Source organism: Carassius gibelio, chromosome B6 (genome assembly GCF_023724105.1).
Source record: "Carassius gibelio isolate Cgi1373 ecotype wild population from Czech Republic chromosome B6, carGib1.2-hapl.c, whole genome shotgun sequence".
In the NCBI taxonomy this organism is placed as follows: domain Eukaryota; kingdom Metazoa; phylum Chordata; class Actinopteri; order Cypriniformes; family Cyprinidae; genus Carassius; species Carassius gibelio.
In genome coordinates, this window is record NC_068401.1 from 23,742,396 (window position 1) to 23,755,653 (window position 13,258).

General features: G+C 35.7%; 1 pseudogene; it reads right to left on the reverse strand.

Annotated features, from left to right (window-relative positions):
- Window positions 1–13,258, reverse strand: part of LOC127959775 (potassium voltage-gated channel subfamily H member 7-like) — a 59,880-nt pseudogene that overhangs the window by 27,442 nt on the left and 19,180 nt on the right.

Sequence of the window (13,258 nt, forward strand, 5' to 3'; positions counted from 1 at the left end):
AATACGCTGCTTTCCCCGCCAGCTGGCAACCCGGGGTGCCAAAATACAATTGGTGAAACTGCAGGGGACGGGTTTCACAAACCAAAACAGAGACGGAAATTCCGGTCTGGAACGCACATTTTCAAAGGAGAATAACTGACTGTAGCACTGTTTTTCAGATAAACAAATATATTAACTTAGCATGTTTCTTAAATATCTGCAAACATATTATGGCATTTTTATGCTTTTTTTCTCATTTTTATGAGTCAAAAACTTACATACAGCACCTTTTAGTAATATTTTACACTATGAAATAGCCCACCCTATTCATATGTAGTGCCTCATTCAATATTATAGCATTTGTAAATTAATATGAATTATTAACCATATTATAATGACATAAGTAAAGCAGTACATTATACCGAATTAACCTTACACCCACTTTGGAGAAATAGTTCACACAACTTTTTTTTTCTTCAGGCCATCCAATATGTAGATGAATTTGTTTCTTCTTTGGAGCAGATTGGAGAAATTGAGCATTACATCACTTGCTCAAAAATGTATCTTCTGCAATGAATGAGTTCAAACAGCTGATAAAAACATCACAATAATCCACACTTTAGTCCATCAATTAACTTCTTGTGACTTGAAAAGCTCTGAGTTTGTAATAGAAAATCTATCTGTAAGATTATGCCTCCATGCCAGAAATATCAGATCCAGAGCAAGACGGCAGAATCTGGCAGCAAGATCCTGTCAGAAAATATCAGTTTTGTCTGTTAACAGCCTTGTCTGGTACCCCAAGCCAGTGTTTTGTCTGATACTCAAACCGTATTGATCCTCTATCAACCAGTGAAGAACAGAAGTGGATGAAATAATGATGATAAAAAAAAAAAAGTTTACTTCGTCTGACCAATACAAATCCAATAAGTGTTATTATATCACAAGCAGTGTTTAATTTGAGCCGGATCCTGCCGGATTCTGTTCTGGAAAATGTCAGATTTTTGATTTTTGCATTCCGGTAATTGTTTTTAAGGATCGGGCATTAGATTGTGACAGTGCCTGCGTGCATATGAGAGCGAGAGCAGGTTTATGTATTTGGAGGTTATATATTGGTCAACATATTTTTGACCGTGACCAGTCAACTTTATTAAGTTCAAACTTCCTCTCATTGATTGTTGCTTACTGCTTATTGTTTATGAGTAGCAGAACGTTTGGAGAGAGGGAAATAATACCAAATAAAGTGAAATATTATAATGTAGACATTAATATACTATATACATAGCTATACATTATTATAGCTCACTCCAAAACATATATAAATGTAACTGTATTCAGAACAGAATAAGAATGAAATGAAAATATATAAACCTATAACCACGTACCTCTCATTCGGCACAAATCATAATGTTTCCATATTTGCAATGTATTTGATTTAAACTATTATTGATAATGTAGAGGCTTTGTACTTCACGCGCATTTGTATATTGACAGAAATATCCCCTTCACATGATCAAATATGTGCTTGCCATACAAAGTGGACCAGTTATAACACAGAGTATTTAAATTGACCAGTGTAACCTTTTTATTTTTGGTTGACTGTATTTTATTTTGATAATGAATGGACTGCGATGTCATGTTTAAGTTACGAATATGTGTGTGTGTGTGTGTGTGCAAAGCGATGGCACTACTGAACAGCCAAAACATAAAATGCATCATTTTTGGTCATACAGATAGTGTTTTATTTTTATTTTTGCACACTCAAAATAACTTGTGATTTTGTAAAATAAAGCAAGTATCCGCATTTAATTAAAACTGTTACTTAAGTCAAATATTTTTGCATATTAATACCTATACTATGATTGTTATTTTTTTATGTATCTTAGATGTACATTTTCCTAAAATCATCCTGGTAACCCATTTTTGCCCCAGGGTTTGAGGCTGTTTCCTAGTTAGGTTCATGCAGAAACTTGTGAACGATGCTCTCTTATAATTGTGGCATTACCACTTAGTGACGTCATTGAATGTTCCGGGAAAACTTAAGCTGTATTGTCAGAGTCAGTTACAGTGCCTTTTAATTGCTGTTTTGGATCCGGCAATTATTCATTTACAAATTAAGCACTGACCACAAGAAATAGTAATGGGAAGTTTGCTGCTTCCCAACAACTTCCCATTACATTAAAAACCTTGAAATGGACATATTCTCTTATCTCTAACTAATGAAGACAAATAGCCCTTTAAACCACACATCCTAAGACTAAACAACACTGGAAAAATAATATAAAATTATTAAAAGAAATATGCACAGATCATGCACCATTTACAAGTGAAAAAACAGTCCAAAACATTTGGATTTGTATGTGAGAAGACTTTAGTTTTAAATAAACTTTTTCACTGGAGGAAACATTATGGATTATGACCAGAAGGGACGGTTTAAAGTTAAAATTATGGATTTATTTATTTACTGGATTTATTTATTTACTTGTGGATTACTGTGATGTTTTTTATCAGCTGTTTGGACTGTGATGGCACTAATTCACTGCAGAGGATCCATTGGTGAGCAAGTTATGTAATGCTAAATTTCCCCAGTTCTGTTCAGGTGAATAAAACAAACTCATCTACATCTTGGGTGGTCTGAGGTCATTTTTGGGTAGACAATTCCTTTTGACACAACCAATAGCACTCACATAATTCTTCTTAAAAGCTTTTGCTTGTGTATTTATAAAATGTATTTATTTTTATACCTTCGCTAGCATGGCGATCACGGTACATCCTCTGCGTTTGCGTGCTGAGTCCTTCTAAATCTTGTGTAGATGATACTCTCCTAAACGTGCACATACTGGCCCGTGATGCTCTCCTAGATGCAGCCGACAAAGGCTCCTGCGGCTCCACCCGGTCCCAGGGGCCCCTTGGAGATGAGTGATCCTGTGGCCCTGAGATAGGTGAGCATGACCCCAGATAATTCTGGCCAATCAGAGCCCAGGTGTCATTTCCGTAGGAGGGGCTACAGCTCTCACCGGTGGGTGGATGGAGCTCACGTGGAGAAAGGGAAAGAGACAGAGATGACGAGGAGGAAGAATGTTTCTCATTCTGATCAGCCGAATGGATGGTCACCTCATCCGGGTCTTCCTGAGGGAGGGATTGCTTACTCACTCCCAGCATGCTCAGAGGTGCAGGCAGACGAAAACGGAAGAAACGTCCTTTTTCTACAAAAAAAAAAAGAAAAAGAAAAAAAGACACAGTAGGGTAACAAGAGGTAACAAGAAAGAGTCATGCATTTATTCTTCTATACTGTAAAAAAGGTTAAGTTAACAGTCAAACATGTCTTTCCTGGAAATTACCAGGGTAAAACTGCTACCAAAAATGTATGACAAATGCAAGATATTGGGTGATAACTAAATTGTAATAACTGTAATATTAATACAGTGACTGTAATAATGACTGTTTAAATTTAGCATTAGATTTAGACCTGCTCATATTGCATCAAATCATTTTTATGCATATTTTTGCAGCACTGTTAAGCATATGAATGCAACTGCCAATCAGAGCCTTCAGATTAGTCAACATTGATAAATTTTTATGTGAATTATGAATTCTGCACTCTTGCAAATTTGCTCATGAACAACAAAGAGCAGATACAGTGCAAGTAAGAGATTCATTTTGAAGTGTGGACAGCTTTAGTGATTATAGTGAGAATTTTTGTGAGAGCAGTCAATTTAATTTATGTCCTGTAATAATTTCATATAATTTAATGCAAAAAAAAAAAAAAAAAAAAGTTTTTCATGATACTAAAATAACCAATGCGATATCTAGATTTTTTTATTGCGCAATAAACTAATTCATAAAGAGCTTTTAGATAGCTCTGTGTATGTAGCCTTTAAGTCAATAAGAGTATGATATGGAGCCAATAGCCCAATGGAACATATATGCTGGAATATATAATGTCACTGGATTTCGGGAGAGTTCAAATCCCAAATTCTGTCCTCTCCCCTATTAGTGATGCAGATTTCATTTTATTATTTTCGTTGATGTTGATAGAATTGTGTTCATATCAATATTCTGATTCATTGAATGGTTTAGGTTTTGACAAAAGACAACACTGATACATTTAAGAATGTATTTATAAAAATGCCACTTACAAATAATAATAAAAAATGCCCCTGCAAATCAATTCCAGTGAGTAGCCTTTAAACTGAAAAGCTTATTTCTGAACTTGAAGATATAAAGATAAATATTTATATTTTCAAGGCATTTCTCACTTTTAAGTAATTTCAAACTTTCTAGCTATTTACCTGTTTTATAATCACTGTATTATGTAATAATGTTAGATAATGTTCTTTATGGATGATATTATGAAGTGTTATGAATAAAATCTATCTTTTCATATAGGGGCCACTGGATCTATAAAAGTTAATAACCTGTGTTGCAGAACACAACAACAAACGTCTCTTTGGCCCTGTTGACACCGGGTATCAAGATGCATTTTGGTCAATTGGATCACAATTAGATGAGGGAGACACATCCTGGATTTCTTTGGGCTGAGGGTCTATGGGCTTGTTGTATGTGTGGGATTTTTCCTGATCTTTAGAATGTACATATAAAGTAGAATAGACATGATTATTTCTAACACCAGAATAACCAAGGATACTTCTTAAAAGAGTTCATGTACGGTGCACATCGCAGAATTACAGCAGCCATCAAACAAGGTTATACTGATGGGGTCTCTGCAGCAACACCTCTGCAGCCACAATGTCCTACCCACACTGTGAATCTTTTACAAGAAGTTTGTGAATGTTAAACAAGCAGAAATGTTTCTGATGGAGGGAAAACTGGGACATCAGCATCAATGAAATTCAGTGAGAAGACGAAAGGAGACAAGGATCAAATGAGCTTTCTCTCTGTATCTTTCTCCTCTGGAGGGCAAGCCAGCCGCAGAACTTTGCATGGATTTCATTACCTGAGCTCCATATCAACCACAGAGAAAATACAGATAAATTATTTATGGACCAGTGAGACCAACTTAATCAAATATTATATTATTGGGCAATACCTCAACATTGAGTGTAGGAGAGCTTCATGAACTCTTGATACCCTACAAGAACATTATGTTGGCCTAGGAAAATTCGTGACATGTTTCTATTGTATTTGTGTTGTTGACATAACATTTCAAGCAGCCTCAGTAGTGTTCTGCAGTCTGACATGATATTTCTGCAGTCTAGCATGATAAAATTATGACTTTTGATTTTTCTTTAACACTTTAACAATATATTTGTCACATTGCAGGAATAAGTTAACTGCAAAAAAAGCAAAATGGTCATTAAAATGGTGAAAAATCTAAAGGTTTTCATGACTGTTTTACCCCCATTTCTGTCCCTCAGAATTAAAATGCCATTTTTACTGCCCCACCTGTAAGACACCATATAAATCCCTTCATCATATGTTAAATGAGATGCATGCTATGGTCCACTCATTTGTAAACAGCAATATAGTTTTTTTTTTCTTGCTCTCTACTTCAGCAACAGCTACTTTGCATTACATTTTTGTTAATCTGACACAAGTCACACTTGATGTGCAACACAAATAGTTGCATTCAGCCTGAAATGGTTAAAGGACCTCGATAAAAGTGTTACTAACACATTTTTGACTTGGGTATTCCAGGATGTGCAGAGGGACCGAAATGTCATGTGCTCTTTTAAAAACCATTAAAACATATTTTTTTTAAATAAATTTTCTTCAGATCTTGTACATTACTTTACATGTTTTTTTTTTTATCTCTGCATTGTGATTTCTCTCTTTCTCTCTGTCTGTCTCTTCCCTGGGGTTTCAGTACCACGCCAGCATTAATTAAACATCTCTCCAAACTGGGCTATTTTTATCACTCCTTCATCAAAACAACCCAATGCACCCCACAAAAGAAGCTTTTTGGAGGGGTATGTCCTTCAATTTTTTATCAGAGTAATAAAGCCTAATAAATCATTGACAGAGTCAGGATGGAAAAGCTTGTAAATTTTACTAGCTAGTTTGTCTCTTCTTTACTGGTTCAATGCACTTCCTATCTATTTAGCCCTCAGCCTTGCTCTCAGAGAAAGCAAGATCTAGGAAATCTATATTCATCCCAGCTGCACGTTTCTTCTTTTAAAGCATCATGTTGTATGTCTCAGCATAACACTGACTGCACTGCCATAGCAAATCATCGGTTTATAGCAGCCCAGACTAAACAGTGCCTCTAACTTGCACACATACAGTACAAACACATGCAGATGTCCTTTTCAAAACATTCCCTGTTGCTATGATACCACAGAGACTGTATTAGCATTGGATATTAATTGGATTTCATAGTTCAGATGTGACTTTCTAATACAGAGTTAGAGGAGGACATCAAGCTGGGTGTGTTCACGTGTGTAAAATGATGCAGTAGCATTTTTTGGAGAAAATGCAATGCAGCAGTTTTATTGCTTACGGGTCTCTTTGAACATTTGTCATAATTATAGCATGTGTGTGCACACACACACTCTGTTTGTATTGGATGGTTTAGTGGGCGCCGTTATCCTGAACGGGATCCCATAAATGAAGCATCGTTCACCACCTGGCCTCAGGGATCCAAATAATTGTAACACTGTGTCACATAAATTATTTTCCCCGACTTAATTTCCTATCTGGCTGACTGGGTTTAGTGTTGACAGTGTGTGCTGGTGAGCAAGAGCAACTGGAGCAAATAAAAGCTAATAAATGGAGCAAATAAAACCTTCTCCATATTTCTTCCTGCACACCTCTCCATCTATTCATTCTCAGCCACCATTCTCTATTTGTTTGAATTTCTCTTCTTCTCTATCATCTGGCAGACATACAGTAAGCAATTAAAGCAGATGCTGGGAATGCATCGTATTGATGGCAATAAAAAAAAGAGAGGAAATGACTGAAAGAAAGAAAATAGTAAAGGAAGAGCCTCACTTTGTTCTTGTCTGGCTGGTGAGGTGTGGTTGAGTTGGTCTAATGAATCCATGCTGCCCTCTTTCAGCACATAATCGAAGCTCAAGATGAACATCATGACAACACCCTCTTCATTCTTCACTGGAATGATGTGTGTGGCACACAGGAAGTCAGATCCTGTGGACAAAAACAATTGATTTATTATCTTTTGGTTTAGATAGCAAAACAAATCCAACCATTGACCTCTGATTCATTAGGATTATCATATTAATTAGCTTAATTAGCATAAGTGTACTGATAAATACGCAGGTTGTTAAGGGCAGGTTACATTTGCTACTTTACTACATAAACAAATGCAGTTTTGGGTGTTGATGTTGACGCTCATTCAGTTAGACAGGTTCAGGATTTATTTCTGACAGGCAAAGATGGTAACTATGGTCACCATGGTAACAATAGGGCAAGACGATCCTTGAGAAAAAGCAAAATAGAGACGTGGTTCTGATTTGTCTTCACATTTGATAGAAACCTGTGGATTTGAGTTGATCATTATTGGGGCACAATAGTTCAGACATGCTAATAAACCATTGGCCTCCATCTCTAAAGACCCAATTATCCTCATCATTGTCATAATCATTACATTTTTCCAGTGCATTCGCAACTGACTTATAGTAAAGTGTCACTGGCGCTGGAGTTACATTTACATTACATTACATTTATTCATTTAGCAGACACTTTTATCCAAAGCGACTTACAGATGAGGACAGTGGAAGCAATCATAAACAACAAAAAGAGCAATGATATATAAGTGCTATAACAAGTCTCAGTTAGGTTAACACAGTACACCTAGCTTGGGATTTTAAATAATATAATATAAAGAAAACAGATAGAATAAAAAAAGAATAGAGCAAGCTAGTGTTAGAGGTCTTTACACATACACACACACATACAATTGCATAATTAATGAAAAGAAAATAGAATATAAAAAGATTAGAAAGGTAGTTAGATTTTTAGAATTAGAATAGTAAGTGTTTAAGTTAGAGGGTCAAATAAAGATTGAAGAGATGTGTTTTAAGCCGATTCTTGAAGATGGCTAAGGACTCTTAGGACTGTCCGGATTGAGTTGGGGAGGTCATTCCACCAGGAGGGAACATTTAATTTAAAAGTCCGTAAAAGTGACTTTGTGCTTCTTTGGGATGGCACAATCAAGCGACGCTCACTTGCAGAACGCAAGCTTCTAGAGGGCACATAAGTCTGAAGTAACAAATTTAGGTAAATGGGTGCAGAGCCAGTGGTAGTTTTGTAGGCAAACATCAATGCCTTGAATTTTATATGAGCAGCTATTGGAAGCCAGTGCAAATTGATAAACAGAGGTGTGACATGTATTCTTTTTGGCTCATTAAAAATTAATCTTGCTGCCGCGTTCTGAATTAATTGTAAAGTTTTGATAGAATTGGCTGGAAGACCTGCCAAGAGGGCATTGCAATAGTCCAGACTGGACAGAACAAGAGCTTGAACAAGGAGTTGTGCAGCATGTTCCGAAAGAAAGGGCTTGATCTTGATCGGACAGTTTTAGCAATGTGGTTTGAGAAAGTCAGCTGATCATCAATCTCCAAGGCTTTTAGCTGTTTTTGAAGGAGTTTTGGTTGATGTGCCTAACTTGATGGTGAAATTGTGATGAAACGATGGGTTTGCTGGAATCACAAGAAGTTCTGTCTTGGCATGGTTGAGTTGAAGGTGATTGTCCATCATCCAGGAAGAAATGTCTGTTAGACAAGCTGAGATGCGAATAGCTACCGTCGGATCATCAGGATGGAATGAGAGGTAGAGTTGAGTGTCATCAGCATAGCAGTCGTATGAAAAGCCATGTTTCTGAATGACAGAACCTAATGATGCCATGTACAGTAGACAGAGAAGAGAAGTGGTCCAAGAACTCAGCCCTGAGGCACCCCAGTAGTTAGATGTTGTGACTTGGACACCTCACCTCTCAAGTTCAAGTTCAAGTGTTTTTGCAATGAAAGGAAGAAGGGAAACTTCTTTTTGGAGTTACCAAACAAGATTACAAACACTGTCACTGCTTCTGCATAAACTCAAAATTCTTAATAGAGTATTAAACTTGACAGTTACTGACACTTTCCTTGTATATCCTCTTTTTTTCCTTATTTATTATTATTATTTTTTTTACAAACAATACAAGCACAACCTGTGTTTACAGGGAAAATTGGTAATGAACGCCTCGCAGATACAAACAGGGTTTTATGTTTTGATTAAAAGATAGTTAACACTAAACGTCAGCGAAACCCTAACAAATAACTTTTTTTTGTTTTTGTTTTTTTACAATAGTGCTCTCATTATAACATCAATATGACAGTAGTTATTAATGTTCTGCATTTCTGTTTTGAGCTGTATGCACTGAAGATGACCAGTAGAGATGCATTTGATAGCAAGTTTCTAATCAATGGGATTAAACTAATCATTCTGCTGCCAAGATACTCCTCTGTCGGTCACGGATTATGGAAAGTGAAACATAAATCTATAGGGGTGGTTGGATTTATTTGCGCACTTTAAAATATTTATTTGAAGCTTTTTTCTTTTCGGATTCTTATTTAGAGCTTTATCATAATAGGCTGTATATTAACTTATTGGGAGAAAAGCAGTAGTGATATCAGACATTTGAGCTCCCCGATATAGACAAAATTGTATAATCAGTGGCAACACCACTCGATTAATCGGCTGTAAGATTGGTAGTCGAATCAGGTTCCTCGAATCGAAGCATCGAATCGTCAACTATTCATGGTCACCCCATAGCAAACTGTGAGTATATTTGTGCTGTTAAGTGCATTTAAGACAATACGTTTTAAGATGTCATAACTGACATCTCACAGGTATATTTTTCATCTGTTAATGTTAGAAAGTCTTGCAATTTGCTGTCAGCAGTGGACAAGTGAACAAGTGCTGCTGCGCACATGCTGCTGCGCACATGCATGCTAAACAAACAGAGCGCAACAGAATGCTAGAAAAATAATTCTGAGTAAATTATGCATTATGCTAAAATAATTGTTGTTGGACATTAAATGTACTTTTTGTAGAATTTAAACCTACATATATGTATGTTTATGATAGCAGTAACTGTAAAGGGACTATTGTAATGGGTAAACAAAATAAAAGCCAATTAAACAGTCCTAATTACTAAGCTCAAATAAGTTAATGTGTGTTCCTTGTAGCAATTAAAATGTAGTCTTTTTCTTTATTATTTATTTTTAGTGTTTTTTATGCTTTAAATAGCAATTTTTGATTGTAATGTTCTAATGTTCTGCTATCTGTTCTGCTAACTATACTGTAAAATATTAGTTTTAATAAACCAGAGAGAAAGGCTGCATGGCTATAATAGTACAGTATGTGAGAGAGACAGCAGTAATATCATTCCATTTTTATGTTAGAGGAACTCAGCTTAGCCTGACAGTTAGCCTGCCCTGGACCAGGTTAGTTTCCCAGCATATGTTGTCACAGTGACGGACGTTACATTTGCTTTATAGAACCAAAGCATTTGACAATGAGTCAGACTAACTGAAATAAGCCTGGCTTATTTGGTAAACTTGTTTTATGCAACAGGCCTCGAGGCGTTAGAAGTCAGAAGACATTTAAGTTAATTTATGATTTGCTGTCTGTCTGAAGCAAAGAAATAAAAGCGATCATATTTTTTTCCATTGCATTGTATTGCATTGACTCATTTTGAAATTGAAACTGGATTGCACTGCATAGTAATAGGGGTGAATCGTATTGTATCATATCGGTAGCTGCTTCGTATGTACCTTAAATGTATCGTATCGTTGGCTATGCATCAAAATGCATATTGCATCAGCGTAACTTATGAGATGCACATCCCTACTACATGAAAAGTTGATCTCTATTCAACTGTGTCACATCACCAGTGGCCACTGTCACTCATGAAGATGGAAACTGCAACTTCAGTTCTCTCCAAATCGCTGTCAGTGTGATCACCCTTTCAGTACGATGAGTTCATCTGCTTTGACAGCTACTGTTGTCAGTTTATTGAGAATTATCTCAACAATAATTGGAGAGCAGTACAGAATATATTGTGACAAGAATTCCCTGATCGATTATTGCAGACTAAAGAAGCAGCCTATGTGTGTGAGACGTTAGAATCAGCATAGTTTAGAATAAACTTTTTTGAATGATAGCATATCAAATAGAAAGACACACAGAACAAAGAAGTAGTGTTTGTTTGTCAGCTTTATTTGGCCATGTGATCTATAAATAAATCCGATATTTTGTCTTGTGTGCCCAGTGTCTCTCTTTCAATCTGTGATATTATTAGCAGCTGTGTGCACACGTACACACACACCACAGAGCTTCTGCAATCACCACCTGCAGAACATCTATAATGCACAAACACTCACACAGACACACCTGGAAATAGCAGCAATCATTACTTAAATAGCTCAGATAAACAATATCATCATAATGGCAGCAACAATGACACAGTTCAGATCACATCAGTTTCATGGTTATATATAATCTCCGAGTTTTTTATTTATTTACTTTTGTACAAAGGCAAATCACAGTAACTACTGTATACATTTGCTCTAAAATTAATGAAAAGCAAATCAGTCTATAATGTGTCCAGTGACACAATGTTTTCAAACAAGGGTCTGCATAATTTTTCAAAAGAAGTGTAAAAAATAGAATAGAATAGAACAGAATAAGAAAAAGAGAACAGAATCACAAAAGTAAATATTTATACTGTTTCAGAAATTCACAAGATTGATCTTTTTTTTTATTAAAATGTTTTGTATGGTTAGACTTTCAAGTTGTTTAAGTTTCTCTTTAGGTATATAACAGTACTTTAATGATGCTTTAAAGGGCAAATAGTAAATAGTTTCCAGGTATAATAAAAAAAAAGAAAAAAAAATCCCTGTTAAAATGTAAAATTGTTTATAAATGAAAAATATTGCTGCCTTTATATTCTACGGGGCCCCGCAATAGAATCATTATATTTCAAATTTTGAAAAACCCTGCTATAAAACTGGTGATATGGCTTAACTATTCTTCGATTCAGAGAAAACAGACTATGATAACTAAAAGAAATTCAATAGAAATTCAATCCAGTACATCAGAGTTTTAGAGTTGGAATAATATGTGTTTAGCCTCTGTCAGACGGAACAGCTTCGGGGAAAAAAAACCCTCAAAGCTGTGCCAATGAAATTAAAATGTATTTACTATTAGTCATATTTCATTAAACTGGAATAAAATGGGGCTGTGAAGGATACACACTAACTCCATTCAGTAGGTTATGGGTACTGTTGTTTGCCAATTGTTCAGCCTTGTCAACTAATTAAAAATAAATTATATCTATCCCAAATCATACTCTAATCTACAAATGAATTTTCTTTGACAGAGAGTGTTCTGTATGAGTTTTGTGCAGTAATGTAGCATCTAGGTGAACAGGTATTTCCTATCACAGTATTCTGTGTATTTTTGCACAACTGGAACACTGTATAGACTAATTAGTTGCCAGTACGGCAAAGTTTTAAATTGAATTATACTGATGAAGTGTACTAACAAATTTAATGTAATCTATCCCTCTCTTTCTGCAGTTGACAAATGGAATACGAGAGGCAGGTACTGTATGCCCAGAGTAAGCAGGCTATGACCCTCCACTAAATCACTGTCAATATTACCACATAATGCAATTCATCCTGAAACAGGGAGAGAGATGCTGCACGATCACTCTAGGCCATGTGGAAAAATGTGCAAGAAAAGCATTTTAAGCTCCAGTAGTTCATTTTCAGAATTTACTATGTCAGACACTTGATGACGGACAGTTTTTAATTCAAACAGACTTTCTACCTCCACTTAAATCAACTTCTACAGAAAACAGAAAACTGTCTGTCTTGTTTTAACATATTTATATAAAGTAATACTTCAAAAGTACTATAAAATGTCACGTTTTTGCAAGCTCATTTTACAATGCATTACCATAGAAGGTATGTCATTTTTGGCATCTAAAAATATCTACAAAAAGTATACTACAATAAAGTAACTCTTATAAAAACTAGCCTGGAATGGTATCTTCCAGAGCTTATGATGCCATTTGGATTCTTTGGATATTGGCTTAGCTCTGTGTGGAATGGAATTTATTGCATGACTGAGCATAAATATTCGTTTTACAGCAGAAAATGTTTGCGGAGTGCAACAACATGTCAGTTTTAATCCCAAACAGTCCTGGTTGGTTATGTTCGGCATTAACCTAGGTGAGAGGCAAATTTAGGAAACCATTGGGGAAATTCTTGTTTGTGTGTGTGTGTGTGTGTAGACTGAAAGGACAAGAGAA